Raw genomic sequence first — 13,367 nt, forward strand, 5'->3', positions numbered from 1 at the left:
GCATAACTATTTCAAAGCATATTAGTCATGGAATTTAACTTAGTCTAAACTGTTTCACAAATGAGTAAAATGAGATCCAGTGAAATTAGTGATTTGTCCTAAGTCACCAGTTATTTAATAGCAGGTACAGGACAGACCCAAATCTCCATGTTATGGTCTGCCTCTGTATATTTCAAATATGCTCCCATAAGATCCGGAAGATCTTCAATATAGATGAACAAACAAAACAGAAACAGACTCATAGATACAGAAAACAAAATTATAATCACCAGAAGGGAAAGATGTTGGAAGACTAGGTGAAAAAGGTAAAGGGATTAAGAAGTACAAATTGATAAATAAATAGTCATGGGGATATAAAGTGCAGCATAAGAAATATAGTCACTCATAGTGTAATAACTATGTATGATGCAAGGTGGGTATTTGAAATATCAAGGGGAACACTTTATGAAGTATATGATTATCTAACCCTTATCCGGTACACCTGAAAATAATACAAAATAATATTTGGTGTCAATAGTAATTGAAAAATGACATTTAAGAAAAAGGGATCTGGGATTTCTCCGCCCTATCCTCAGAGACCACCTCAAAAAGGGGAGATTGAGCTGATGGGATGCATGGCTTCCAATCCTGCTTCAGTCAGAGTAGTTTTGTGTCTATCTGGACTGAATATTGAATCTCCAGGAAAAGGTTGAACAATCTGAGCTGCTTATTTAACATTGGAAACCTACTACCCTCTAATGGACAGCTTGTGCTGAGGGTCCGTGATCAGAGGAACACCTCAATTCATAGATCTAGATTTTAAAATTATGCCGTTTTAAGAGAGATCTTTACAAAATCATCCAAGTTACGTGGATAAGAAGCTGTTATTTTAAATTATGGATGTTCCCACTTAGGAACTGAAATGTCCTGGATAATTTAAGTTTTTAAACAATTAATGCTTTCCAAAGTTATTTTGAGTCTGGGTGTATTAGTTTCTGAGGAAGCTATCTTAGCTGAACAAATCTACCAGTCTCTCAGAAGTTATCACTTTATTTATGCTAAATTTTTTCTCTGAAGACAGCTTTATAAAGTGGGACTGGAATGATTTACCTATTTGGTGGCCTAAAAAGGGGTTTTGTGCAAAGTATCAAAAGGATAAACGTAACCTATCCTCACTTGGAACTTTAGGACATGCCCCTTTATCCTTATTTTTAATTTATTTTCCCCAATTTAATTTAATATAATTAATATTTTCAAATTCTGGTATAAATGGAATACAGAAAAAATATAGATAAATCACAGCATGTTTAGGGATAAGAAACTAAAACAGTGATGGTATTCTAACTCAAATAATGTCAGCAGCCTTAACAGAGCTAAGAACATTTACCTTGCAGAGCTGTAGACCCAGATGTCGTGGCAGGTATTTTCAAATTTTGAAGGGCTTCAGGATCTATGTGCTGTCAAAATATAGAATTAAGACCAAGAATGGAAATAACTTTCTATTCAGTTAAAAATGGAAATCCCAACAACTTCCATTCAGTACCAAGAACTCCCTAGCAGGCCACCTTGCGATATATTGTAGTGAGTTTCCAATCAGAAGTTGTCAAGCATAAGCCATTCAGGATGTCTACTGGAAATGATCAAGTACCATATGTATAGATGGGCAAGATCAGTGTTCTTTTCAAATGTGAATGCCTTTGAGAAATCATGAAAGCTATAGGTCCTTTCTCTAGACAAAATGAATAAACATGCAAAATTTCTACAATTATCATAGGATTCTTGAAACCTGACTTTCGGTAATTCTAATTTTTATAACAATAAATTTAAAAGATAATAGCTAAAGATCTTCCTCCAATTTAAAAAGGCTGAACACTAAGTTCCCTGAAATTTGGAGGATATGAAGTTGTGGTATAATATTTGTTAAATTGGTTGTTTGTGTTTGTGTTTTGTTTTGATGATAGCGGATATGAGGGGTGTGATTAAGAAAAGACTCCTGGATTTCAGTTTAATGTCTTTGACTGAAGTTTTATAGACAAAGGACAGCAAGCAAGAGTTTCTTTTGCCCAGGCCTCAGGTAGTAACTTGACTGTTTCTCTCCCAGATAGATAGAAAATGCCAGCACAAAAGGGTAGATCTAGCTAGTCCTCCAGCCTTGAGCCCACAGTAGTATATCCATATTAGTAAGTTAGAAATAAAACACTTGACAAAAGGAAATTCTCTACCAGCAGGTCATTTAGATTTAGTGAAATTAGAAGGATAATCACTCAACCCACTGAAATCTCATATCTAATCCCAAAACTCTATAAATACTGTTCATCACACTTTCATCAATAATCTCCTTAGTTGTTAAATCAATGCATTTTCTTTCTTTTCTATAGCTCAGTGAAGGTCAAAAAAGGCAATGGAGAATATATCACAAAATGAATAATGACCATGAATATATGGTAGGCCAACGACCACCATTTCACTCTGAGTTTCGACCTGACTGGACATGATTAATTTAAAAGCATTATGTAATTCATCAACACAAACTCCAAAGAACTTCAGATTCAAAGAGAAAAAATAATTAGAGGCCCAAAACATCACTGGCCACCTAAGTGTCCAGTTAAAAATAACACTGTTATTGACAACAGTACTTCAGGGGCTACTGCCCAAATCCCATTTATAAATTCCAAACCTACTTCCACCACAATTTCTCTCTCTCCAGGTGTGACATTTGCTCCAAATTTTATCACCACATCTGCAAGAGAAAATAATGTCACCACAGATTCTTCAGCTATACCATCACCCCAACATTCCCCAACTTCACGGGAGGACACAGCTTCTCCTCCTACATCTTTCCCAATTAAAGCAACACCACAATATTCCTCAGCTTCACCAAAGACCACATTTTCCCCAGATACCAAACCTGATCTTTCAGCAACAACACTTGCATCCAAAATGACATCTGAACCCACAATCCAAAATACTACTCCAGCTACTACTCAAACTACTGCTGTTGAACAAACAACTTTATCTCCTAAAATCAATTTTTCATTTCTTGCAATATAATTATAAGATAGCAATGTGAGTTTCTTATATTATAAATAGTACATAGTACATCAAATATTGTAAAGTGTTCTGTCGTTAGATATGATTTGAGGGCAGAATTATCACCTTTACTTTTACCAGTATTCTCAAAGTGAAATTGTAATATCCTTCAAATTTACAGCACTATCACTAATCTTTGAATCTAACTATTCACCTCACATGACCTATTAGCCAGAAAAACAAACTCTAGCTCATAAATCAAGTTCATGACCATGATTTAAGACCACTTTATGAAAACTACAGAGGAGTTTTCCCCACCAAAGGAGGGAAAGCCCATTAGATAAAAAGGGAAAGTTGTGTAAATCAGCAACCATTTACTTTTATTTAAATGTAAGAATGATAAAGTCACTACTTTGTATCCTCAATCAAAAACCCACCTAAATTATTTAATCCTACGAATAGAAAAGGATAAAATTAAGTCTAAAAGAACAAAAATAACTAATTATCTATAGATAGACCTATCATTGAATTACTGATAAGTGGCAAATCCTTTAAACAATCATTTTAAAACTTAAAATTTCATTCCATAAAATGTGAACCAAGAATGGGGAAGGGTGATTTGAACTGAGCGAAAAAATCTGGCATCAAGCACAAACTAAGACTCCAACACTACATTTTTGAGAGCATGTAATTGTTTAGGTTTCATGATTCACATTTATTCTATTATATCTAAGTTAAAAACCTTAATTCTAATCAGTAGAAGAATAAAAACTACTTGGTATATAGAGATGATAGTAATTAGTGATTCAGAGATATTTTATTTTCTGTCACTACCACTAAGTATTCTAAACATTATATTTAAATTTTTGCCAACTAATAAAGACTTTACACAGCAATTTATTTTCATTATGTGTATTTGGAAGCTCCTTGTCTTTCTGAGATGGGTAAAAAAAAGGCCTAAATGAACGTTTGCATTTTCATTAACCCTGCCACTAATTAACCAGTCACATGGTTAAGGCAATCAATTTCTCTGAACATCAGGTTTTTTTCATCTTTCAAACAAAGTAGTTAATTTATTTAAATTAACTTAACCCTTACTTGGTTTCACTTATTAATGTATGTTTCCAACCCAAATTCTGCATTTGCCCTATCCTTCTCAGACTCACAAGCAATGACCTCCATCCCTCTCACTTAACTCTATTCCATCCAGTCTTACAGTAGCTCTGTATCATTTTGAATTATTTTTTAAAAAGAATAGTAACTTTCTCTAGGAATACTCCCCAGTTTTAGAATAGCCAAGCTATAACACCCTGAGACTGAAGACTTCATAAGCTTCAGCATACTTCATTTATATGAAATGAAATTCTAGGTCAATATTGGAACAGAATGGAATGGAATGGAATGGAACGGAACAGAATAAAGAATTAATCACATTATTCCCTGCAAGAAGTGTGTACCTTACAACAAACAGTATACCAATTTCCTTGAGCATTGTGAGACAAGCAGAAGGGGAAGTGATTACTACATGCATTAATCAAAAATGGGCTATTTGGTCTATGGCTTTTTAGTATTAATTTTCTGCTTTATAATTATGTTTTATCATTGTAGAAAGAAGGTTATTATACAATTTCTTTTTAATAGTATAACATGATTAGTTAGGAAGCAAAATGAGGGAGAATTCTACTCTTATTAGCAAAAGTGTCTAAAAACCACTGTATTTTTTGTAAAAGAGACTATACAGATAACATTTTTAAAGTTTGTGACAATTGCAACATCTTAACTGAAACTTTATAAATTGCCTTTAAAATAGCTTACTTTATTACTGAAAAATAAAATAAAATAAAAAAATACAGAGGCATGGTTTAAGCTCCATTATTAGATCTAGAAGTATAAGTGCAGATAAATCTGACAAAAATTTTTTACTCTAATCAACAAACTTCAGCTAAAATTTGAGCCCCTCTGAGGTAAGAAAGTAAGTTCCAACAAAAGCAAGAGACTCTAATGCATTATTCACAATGATATTCTTGAAAATGAAAGCTTAAAACCTACAAATTTAAAACACCACAGAAACCTAGCATGATTTACTTCTTAATAAATTTACTAAATATTCTCAAAAAAGAAAATTAAGTTTAGGCAAAAATTTTAGCTTTTCTTGACTGTTAATAAGAAAAAATTATATATTTTATTTAGTTGCCCATTATGGAAGAAAAAAGTGGATCATTAAAATACTGAGAAATTTTCCTCAGGGTGCATAAATATAGTGTTTATGATTTTTTTCTTTTTCATCAAAACATTTATTAAATGTGTACCTGCATGCAGACTGAGCTGTATCTAGGCTTTCCAAGGTATGAATGCATGGCTAAGACCAAGAAAACGGCCGCCCCCTATTCAGTAACTGCAGGTCAGTAACTGCTCATAGTTGGGCCAGTCCTGTGACCTGAAAGGTGGGAATAAATATCCCTGAGCAAGATTCCCCTGAACAGGAAGGGAGACAGGGGTGCGGGCATTGAAGCATTGAATCGACCTTTCCAAGCAGTGCTCTTACAGCCTGTTCTTCCAGGTGTCAAAACTCTTTTGCTGTGAAGATAGGCGAGGAACAAAAGGAGGGCTGGGATGAGGCTTGGAGGTGATAGAAAAGAAAACCAGAGAGAGGCTGGAAAAGGGAAATAGAAGTTGCTTTCATAGACTTGGTAGTGGGTCCTGCAGAGCAGCCCCTTCAAGTTTAAGAGCAATTTTCAGCTCCTTTTCTTCTTCCTGCAACTCCTCCTGCTGCCTGAGCTGTCAGGCCTCTAATCCATTTCCTGTGACAGCAGTACACCTCGTCTTGCAAACTTCTTTTGCGCTGTCCTCAAGCTGACTTTTCATTGGAGGAGCAGGACAGCCATCTGCAGACACCCAGCCTGGGAGCTCCAGAAAGGGCCCATAGCTGGAGGGGCTGGCAGCCAGGCCCTGCCGGAGTCTCCACTGGCGGCCGCCTGCGCAGTGCAGCCTCAGGGCTCCTGTAGACAGCAGAGCACCTAAAGCAGCCATGCTGAGGCCGAGGAACTGGAAGCATGTTGATGATTTTTAAAGCTAAATCAAATAACAAATTAAAAACTAACCTTTTTTAATGATAAGACATGATTTGTCTTCTATTAGTGATATGACAAATTACCACAAAACTAGTGGCTTAAAACAATATAAACTTATTGTTTTATAATCCAAAGGCCAGAAGTCCTAAAATCAAAATGTTTGCAGGATTGTATTCTTTCCAGATGCTCTAGGGCAGAAGCTGTGCCCTTGTCAGCTTCTCAAGAGCATCAAGAGCACCTTTATTCCTTGGCTTAAAACCCCATCCTCCATCTCCATAGCCAGCTACATGGCATCCTCAAATCTCTCTCTCTCTCTCTCTCTCTCCCCCGCTGCTTTTGTCTCCACATGACCTTTTTTATTCAGATTCTTAGCCTCCTTCTTTTCGTTATAGGAACATTTTTTATTACGGTAGGCCCATCTGGATGATTCAAGATGATCTTTCCATCTCAACATTCTTAATAACATCTTCAAGTCCCTTTTGTCATGTAAGGTAATAGATTCACAAATCTGAAGATTTGACATGACATCTTCAGGGGCAATTGTTCTGTCCACTGTGATACATTAGCTCATCAAACATGCACAAACGTATTCTTCTGGTACAGCCTGGTATATATTTTTGCCATGTAATTTAATGATAGCCCTGACAGAGGAAATTACATGTCTTTTAATGTAAACTGGATATGTAATACATGGCAAGATGATTTTATAAAGGATTAGTTATATTGTTTAAACTTATCCTTGCACATTAAATATATTTACAGTATTGACAAAAATGGTCAATATAATTAAATTGGGAGATGTATTTATATATCTAGAAATAGATATAAACATTTGTATACCAGTGGTCTATTTTATTTTTCATCTTTATTGACATATAATTGACAAATAAAATTTTATGATATTTCAACTATAGTCATTGTATTATCATATATTAGATACTCAGACTTTATCATTTTTATAACTGGAAGTTAATACCATTCAACCACTATCTCCCTATTTCCCCTACTAAATGACCCTGGAACCACTATTCTACCCTCTGTTTCTATGATTTTTTTATTTCAGTTGTTGTTGTTGATGATGAGGATGTTGTTGTTAAGACTCTACAAATAAATGATACCATGAAGTATTTGTCTTTCTCTGTCTGGCTTATTTCACTTACTGTAATGTCTACCAGGTTCATTCATGTTTTCGCAAATGACAGGATTTCCCTCTTTTTTTTAAGAATGACTAGTATTCCATTGTATGTGTGTGTAGGTAGATGACAGATGATAGATAGGTAGATGATAGATAGATAGATGATAGCTAGATAGATAGATGATAGATATTGACAGATGATAGATAGTTGATAGATGATTAGATAGATAGAATAGATAGATAACATTTTCTTGATCCATTCCTTCATTGACAATTAAATTGTTTTAATACCTTAGCTATTGTGAATAATGTTGCAGTAAACATGGGAGTACACATATCTCTCCATAATGGTTCTATTTCTTTGGATATATACCCAGAAGTGGGATTGCTGGATTACATGTTATTTTTATTTCTAATTTATTTCCAGGGATACAAGGATGATTCAACATCAGCAAGTCAATCAATGTGATGCCCCACAATAACAAAATGAGGGATTATAAATCATATAGTTATCTTAATAGAGATGGAAAAAACATTTAACAAAATTCAACATCCATTCATAACAAAACCTGTAAACAAACTTGTGAAGAGGAAATACCACAATATTATAAAGGCCACATATGACAAGCCCACCACTAACACTGTACTCAATAGTGAAAAGCTGAATGAAAACTTTCCCTCTAAGATAAGGAAAAAAATAAGGATGCCTACTCTCACTTCTGTTATTTAACATAGGACTAAAAGTCATAACCAGAGCAATTAGGTAAGAAAAAGAAATGAAGACCATCCAGATCGAAAAGGAAGAAGTAAAATTTCTATATATGCAAAAACTGTTAGACCTAATACAAGAAAATTCAGTAAAGTTTCAGGATACAAAATTGATAGGCAAAAATCAGTTGTATTTCTATATACAAACAACTAATTATGCAAAAAAATGAAGAAAACAATTATGTTTATAATTGTATCAAAAAAAGAAATACCCAGGAATAAATATAACCAAGAAGATGAAAGATTTGTAAACTAAAAATCTATAAGACATTGATGAAGGAAATTGAAAAAGACACAAATACATAGAAAGATATTCTTTCTTCATGGACTGAATGCAACCTCTGTCAAAATTCCAGGGCATTTTTCACAGAAAAAGAACAAAACAATCCTAAAATTTATATGGAACCACAAAAGACCCCAAACAGCCAAAGCAGCTTTCAGAAAGAACAAAACTGGAGGCATCACACTTCCTGATTTCAAACAACATTACAAAGTTATAATAATTTACACAGTATGGTAGTGTAATAAAAACAGACATATATATATATCAATGGAAAAGAATAGAGAGCCCAGAAATAAACTCATGCATATATTGTCAATTAATTTAGAACAAAGCCAAAAATATATAATGAGGAAAGGATAGTCTCTTCAATAAATGTGTTGGGAGAACTGGACAACCACAATCAAAAGTATGAAACTGGACCACTACCCTACACAATACTCAAAAACAAACTCAAAATGAATTTAAAACCTGATGTAAGATCTGAAACTATAAAGCTCCTAGAAGAAAACATATGGGGAAAGCTCCTATATATTGGTGTTGGTTATAATTTTTTTTTATTTAACACCAAAAGAAAAGCAACAGAATCAAAAAATTAAATAAATAAACTAGTGAGAGTATATCAAACTAAAACCTTCTACACAGGAAAAGAAATCCACCAACAAAATGAAAAAGCAACCTATAGATAGAAGAAAATATTTGCAAATCATGTATTTTATAAGGGGCTAATATTTAAAATACATAAAGAACTCTTACAATTAATAGAAAACTATAATTTTAAAATGGGCAGAGGAACTTAATAGACATTTTTCTAATGATGGTATACAAATATCGAGCAGGTACATAAAAGGTACTCAAATTGCAAATTAAAACCACAATGAGATATCACCTCACACCTGTTAGATTGGCTAGTATCAAAAAGATAAGAAATAACTAGTTGGCAAAGATATGGAAAAAATAAAAACCTTGTGCACTGTGAGTAAAAATGTAAACTGGCACACCACTATAGAAAATAGCATGGAGGTTCCCAGTTATCATTGGTTATGATAGAAATAGAAATGTGAGAATATCATTCTTCTTCTTAAGCTGCTTAAGCATTTCTCCAGTCTGTCCTAAATTGTGCTTCCTCTTGAAGTAGGAAATTTTGTGCCTGTCTGAAAGCTAGCATAACTAACATCTAGAATTGCTAAAAGGAGAAGAGAGAACCCACTATTAAGCCTGAATCAGTCCCAGAAATGGCTGTTGAACATGCAACCAACCAAGAAATCACCATTAAACCCAAAACCGCCACAGAAAATAACCTTGAACTTGAAACAACCCTAATGACTGTCATTAAATTTGAAACCACCTCCATCAATTACTGCTGGACACAAAAGCACTCTGAGGCCATTCCTAAAAGTGAACAACCCAGAAAACACTGCTGAATCCCAATCTATCCTAAAGATCACTCCAGAAACTGAAACTACCCAAGAGATCACTGCTAAAGTTAAAACCATTCCAGAAACCACCAGTGAACTCCAAACAACCCTTAAGCCAAGACTGAATTTTGAATCGCCCCAATGACCATCAATAAACTTGACCTCCCTAAAGAACTTTACCAAACCTAAAACCATCCCAGAAACCACTGATCAACATGAATACTCTCAGTAGATTATCACTGAACCCCACACCACCATGAAATTACCACTAAACCTAAGGCCATTCCAATGACTGTAGCCAGACTTGAAGTCAGCCAAGAAGTACTGCTAAATCCAAAACCACCTCATGAAACAGTGCTGAACATGAAACTGCACCAGAAAACACATCTGAATATGGAACTACCCCAGAAACCACCAGCAAATGGAGACCACCCCAGAGCCCACTGAAAAACCTGACAACAACCAAACTCCAACCTACCTTAGAAACCTCAAACATCCCAAAAATCTCTACTGAACATATCACCCTTGAGACTACCACCGAGCCCAAAATAATTAATAAACCCCATTAACAATTGCTAAACTTGAAACAACCTCAGAAATCACTGCTGAACTTAAAATTGCCCCTAAGCACATCATTCTACCTGAAATCACCCCATTGACACACTTGAAAACAAAAGAGTTTGAGACACCACTGTCAAACCAGAAAAGACCGTGCTAAAACTCCCCAAACTACAATTACCACAACCACAACTGAACTAGCCATAACCACTTCTCTAACTCCACTCCCTTCTACTACAAGCACAGTTGCGGATCTTACCATTTCAACCACCTCTATCACTTCTTCAGACAAGTACACACTCCAGCCATAGAACATCAACCTTCAAAACCTCTTTTTCCCAGCTTAAAACATTACTGTTAAATATCTTGAGTTTAAAATATTGTAATAACTGCTTTGAGCTTTTAGTAGAAGTGATATATTACTTAAAAGGGCAAACTCACATTTCTATTTCTATCATAACCAATCATGCAAGTTAAGAAACTGTCATCATGATTACTAAAACAAAAAGCAGTCACAATGTAGAATAATGCCCTTATTTACCTGCTATAATTACTGCACCTCCAAACTATATTATGTATAATCAAAATTGAGTAACTTCTTTCCAGAAAGTCAGACATGTTCTTGTGGTAGAAAAACATTCTTTGGGGCTAAATTTCACAAGTAAAATTTTATTTGGTTGGTTAAGGTGGTGCGGGGCTCTGGATCTGAGGGTCCCTGTTCAGACGCCAGCTGAGGAGGGAGCATGGACCCTGGTCTTGCAGAGCCCATCCCAAGGTCATCACAGATGGGGGAAATAAAATAAGTCACTCCAGACACTTCTCTGTCTGCCAGGGGAAGGGATGGCACTTCCCTCTAGTGGAGAAGGTCCTGAGCCCCTGTGTCCAATGGCTTTTACTGAAAGGGTTATCAGTGGGGTGAGGTAGTAGGAATGTACAGGTGATCTCATTACAGCAGTATGTTAACGTTTACAGAGAATAGATGATGTTTCTAAGAAAACAAATGAAGGAACACACCAATTTACATGGGTCTGAGAGGAGACAAGTAAACATAGGAGTGCCAGAGTTTAGGGTCAGGGTCTGTGAATAATGTAAATTTCCTTCCCAGCATGAGCAGGTTAGCATGGCTTTTGAGGGAGAAACAAATCATGCTTCAGGGGATTTACTTCTAGGCCTGATTTCCCCTGGGAACTGCCCGATCCAGTTTAGGGCTGTCTCCAGTATGGTTTCAAGCCTGAGTTAGGCAGGGGATCAGAGCTGCCAAGAGATAAGGAGACTTCTTTCAGACAGATGTCTCTGCCATATCAAAGCTGAGGGGTGAGGGTCTTTTTGCTCTTTCACCATGTCCCCCAAGTTCTTCCCTGATGTCCATGTGGCTGTGCCTGTCTTAGGTTGCCCCTGCCATCGAGGGGTCTTACCCGTCATTGACTAACCACCCATCCATTGCAGCCAAGCAGGGTGATGTGAGGGAGGCAGGGGCTGTGCCCCTGCCAGGGGGACAGCTTTTGTCTCCACAGTGGCCTGTTTTCCCAAGGCCTCCTTGATTAGCTCCAGTCTTGGGGCCCTCTTGCCTGTCGGCAGGGTTACAGTTCCTGAAACTAGACGGGACATTTCCCAACAGTTGGTCAAAAGTTTTTGTGGCTTTTTCCATAAAATAAAAGACATATTTTTCATTTTCACCATTAACTTTATTGATTTGGATATTTTGAGCATGTTAGCTATCTCCTGTGTGGTGTAACATTGATTGTTCTCAGCTAATGTCTCGATTTGATCACTATCAACTTCAACTGGTCTACCCAAACATGAAGCATCATCCCGTGAGAAATCTCCAGCATGAAACTTTACAAACAATTTTTGACACATTCGATCAGTCATAGCACCTCCTCCATACACAGCAAAAATCTTTTCTTTTTGCATTTCAGTTGTGGTTTTACCTTTTTTGAAACAATAAAGCATAATATGCTAAAAATGTCACTTATTTCCATCTATCTTCAATATTAAAATGTCTACACAAAAATTCACAAATTTTGATTTTTTTAAATACATGCTGCTATGACAGCTGTCACAATATAATCTAAGAATATCATCTCAAATGAAGTTAAAGACAACTAAACGCTACCAGAGCCATCTTACAGAAAAAAAGCATATGAACTTTTTGGCCAACACAACAGTTATACATCATCACTTAGGAATGTGGATGACACCAAGCCAGAGGAGTTCCTCAGGGGGAAACCCTTCTGCCCTCGTAATTCCTGGAATGACCCATACAGAATGAAAACCACTAGAAATATTACTGAATTCTCCCTTGAGTATTTGTATGTTTTCCTATAAACTCAATTTGATAAATAACAAAGACCTCCAGCAATCTGTTAATAAGGTTGGAATGTTCCATTAATATTTTAAAAAATGAAACATGCCTGTAGAGAGAAATGGAAATCTGCCAATAAGTAGCTTTATGACATCCTTATTATGGAAGAAGTTAGTAAAAAATAAGAAGTGTATATTGTTCCTAGGTCAAGCTCTATTAATCACAGTCAGATTTTAACCATGCATTTTTTTTTTTACTGAAACTATTGATACTAATTATACTGAAAAATATTACCATGCAAATTTCCATGGAGTGTTTACATGATCTCATGGAACATTTTGTCAATTAATAACAGAGTATACTATAAAATTAAAATGTCAAGCAATAGAAATTTCTATGCTCAGGAACAAGTGGCTCTAGTGACTAAAATTGTCTTTATACACTCTTTCTCACAAATTTTCATCAACCCAAAAAATGTATTTCTTTAATTTCAGTCTGCCATCAATCCTCCAAAAAGCTAACTTTAAATTATATGTCCTTGAAGAATAAATGTACTCTTCTCTTGATATGGCAAAGACAGTATTATTTTGAAGAATGTTTGAACATTTTTTTAATGTTGTTCAGTTACACCTGTCCCAATTTTCCCCCCATTGCTCTCCCCTGCCCCATCCAACCCCCGCTCCCAAAAACCATCCCCACCCCCATTGTCTTTGTCCACAGGTCCTTTGTACATATTCCCCTTCTTTCCCCTGTTATCTCCCTCCTCGTTCCCCTCTGGTCACTCAGTTTGTTCTTTATCTCCATGTCTCTGGTTCTTTCTTGC

General features: G+C 35.7%; 1 pseudogene; it reads right to left on the minus strand.

Moving 5' to 3' along the window:
• Nucleotides 1–5,688: 5,688 nt before the first annotated feature.
• On the minus strand, nt 5,689–6,039 carry LOC129087438 (39S ribosomal protein L52, mitochondrial-like; annotated as a pseudogene).
• Between the last annotated feature and the right edge of the window lie 7,328 nt (nt 6,040–13,367).

Source organism: Pteronotus mesoamericanus, unplaced genomic scaffold, assembly GCF_021234165.1.
Source record: "Pteronotus mesoamericanus isolate MK-2021 breed Mesoamerican mustached bat unplaced genomic scaffold, CSHL_Meso_final contig_130, whole genome shotgun sequence".
In the NCBI taxonomy this organism is placed as follows: domain Eukaryota; kingdom Metazoa; phylum Chordata; class Mammalia; order Chiroptera; family Mormoopidae; genus Pteronotus; species Pteronotus mesoamericanus.